Source organism: Suricata suricatta, chromosome X, assembly GCF_006229205.1.
Source record: "Suricata suricatta isolate VVHF042 chromosome X, meerkat_22Aug2017_6uvM2_HiC, whole genome shotgun sequence".
Lineage (NCBI taxonomy): Eukaryota > Metazoa > Chordata > Mammalia > Carnivora > Herpestidae > Suricata > Suricata suricatta.
Genome location: NC_043717.1, coordinates 58,838,216 through 58,840,839, shown reverse-complemented (window position 1 = coordinate 58,840,839; position 2,624 = coordinate 58,838,216). Strand labels below are relative to the sequence as shown.

The window sequence follows — 2,624 nt, the reverse complement described above, 5'->3', positions numbered from 1 at the left end:
GAAGGACCTGAATGTGAGATAGGAAACCATCAAAACCCTCGAGGAGAAAGGAGGAAACAACCTCCTTGACCTCAACTGCAGCAACTTCCTACTGGACACATCTCCAAAGGCAAGGGAAATGAAAGCAAAACTGAACTCTTGGGATCTCATCAAGATAAAAAGCTTCTGCAGTGCAAAGGAAGCAATCAAGGAAACAAATAGGCAACTGACAGAATGGGAAAAGATATTTGCAAGTGACATATTAGATAAAGGGCTAGTATCCAAAATCTACAAGGGAAGCGGCCTGAGGTGATCTCTGAAAATGGTTCGCTATTCACTTGACCCACAAAACCCGACAAAATCATGCAAATCAAGAGGTTCAAATCTTCGTGTTCACTTTAAGAATACCCGGGAAACTTCCCAGGCCATCAAGGGTATGCATATCCAAAAAGCCACCAAGTATCTTAAAGATGTCACTCTGCAGAAGCAGTGTGTGCCGTTCCGATGCTACAATGATGGAGTTGGTAGGTGTGCCCAGGCCAAACAGTGGGGCTGGACACAGGGTTGGTGGCCCAAAAAGAGTGCTGAATTTTTACTGCACATGCTTAAAAATGCAGAGAGTAATGCTGAACTTAAGGGTTTAGATGTAGATTCTCTGGTCATTGAGCACATCCAGGTGAACAAAGTCCCCAAGATGCGGCGTAGAACTTACAGGGCTCATGGTCAAATTAACCCATACATGAGCTCTCCCTGCCACACTGAGATGATATTCACTGAAAAAGCGCAGATTGTTCCTAAACCAGAAGAGGAAGTTGCACAGAAGAAAAAGATATCCCAGAAGAAACTGAAGAAACAAAAACATATGGCCTGGGAGTAAATTCTGCATAAAATACATGCAAATAAAAGTAAAAACAGAAAAAAAAATCTACAAGGAACTCACCAAACTCCACACCCAAAAAACAAATAAAGCAGTAAAGAAATGGGAAGAAATCATGAACAGACAGTTCTCCAAGAGTACATCCAGATGGCCTATAGGCACATGAAATGATGGTCAACATCACTCATCATCAGGGAAACACACATCAAAACCACACTGAGATACCACCTCATGCTTGTCTGAATGGCTAAAAGGAACAAATCAAGAGACTATAAATGCTAGCGAGGGTGTGGAGAGATGGGCACCGCACCCTCCTACACTCTTGGTGGGAATGTAAACTGGTGCAGCCTCTCTGGAAAACAGTGTGGAGGTTCCTCAAAAAAACTATCCATAGAACTCCCTTATAACCCAGGAATAGCACTGCTAGGGATTGACCCAAGGGATACAGAAGTGCTGATGCATAGGGCACATGTACCCCAATGTTCATAGCAGCACTGTCAACAATAGCCAAAACGTGGAAAGAGTCTAAATGTCCATAACCTGATGAGTGGATTAAGAAGATGTGGTATATATATATATATATATATACACAATGTGTGTATATATATATACACAATGGAGTATTACATGGCAATTAGAAAGAATGAAATCTGGCCATGGAAAGTGGATGGACCTCGAGGGTGTTGTGCTAAACAAAATAAATCTGGCGGAACAGGACACATACCATGTATTTGCACTCATAGGTCTAACAGCAGAAACCTAACAGAGGACCATGGTGAGGGGAAGGCGGAGAGAAAGTTGGGGAGAGAGAGGGACACAAATCATGAGAGTCTATTAAATAATGAAAATGAACTGAGTAGGAAAGTGGATGGACCTTGAGGGTGTCATGCTAAGTGAAATAAGTCAGGTAGAGAAGGACAGATACCATATGTTTGCACTCATAGGTCTAACAGCAGAAACCTAACACAGGACCATGGTGAGGGGAAGGGGGAAACATAGTTGGGGAGAGAGAGGGACACAAATCATGAGAGTCTATTGAATAATGAAAATGAACCGACAGCTGAAAGGAGAGGGGGAGGGGGGAATGGGGTGATGGTCATGGTGGGGGGGCACTTGTGGGGAGAAGCCCTGGGTATTATATGGAAACCGAATTGACCATAAACTATTATTTAAATAAATAAATAAATAAATAAATAAACAAACAAACAAACAGATATAAGTAATATGTCTGATCTAGAATTTAAAACAACAAAATTAAGAAAATTAAGAATGTTACATTGGTTTTAGAAAAGCATGGAAGACACCAGGCGTCACTTACCTCAATAATAAAAGACAAAAAAGCTAGTCAGGCTAAAATAAAAAATGCTATATTTGAGGTGCAAAGCCAAGTTGATGTAATGAACACAATGATGGAAAAATAAGAGCAAAGAATATGTGATATAGAAAATAAAATTGTTGAAAATAATGGAGCTATAAAGAAGAAGAAAAGTATTTGAGCACAAATGTAGACCTAGGGAATTCAGCTAAATCATAAAGTGTATAACATTTATATCATAGGAGTCCAAGAGGAAGAGAAGGGAAAAGGGCAGAAGGTTTATTTGGGAAAATTATAGCTGTAAACTTATCTTATCTGGGGGAAGAAAACAAACACCAAATCCAGGAGGTGCAGAGAACTCTCATAAAAATCAACAAAATCATGATAATAGAAAGACATATCATAGTAAAATTTGCAAAATAGAGAAGTTAGGAAAACAGCCTGAGATCAACA

General features: G+C 40.0%; 1 pseudogene; it reads left to right on the top strand.

Annotated features, from left to right (window-relative positions):
* Positions 1–283: 283 nt before the first annotated feature.
* On the top strand, positions 284–867 carry LOC115283935 (annotated as a pseudogene).
* The last annotated feature ends 1,757 nt before the right edge of the window (positions 868–2,624 follow it).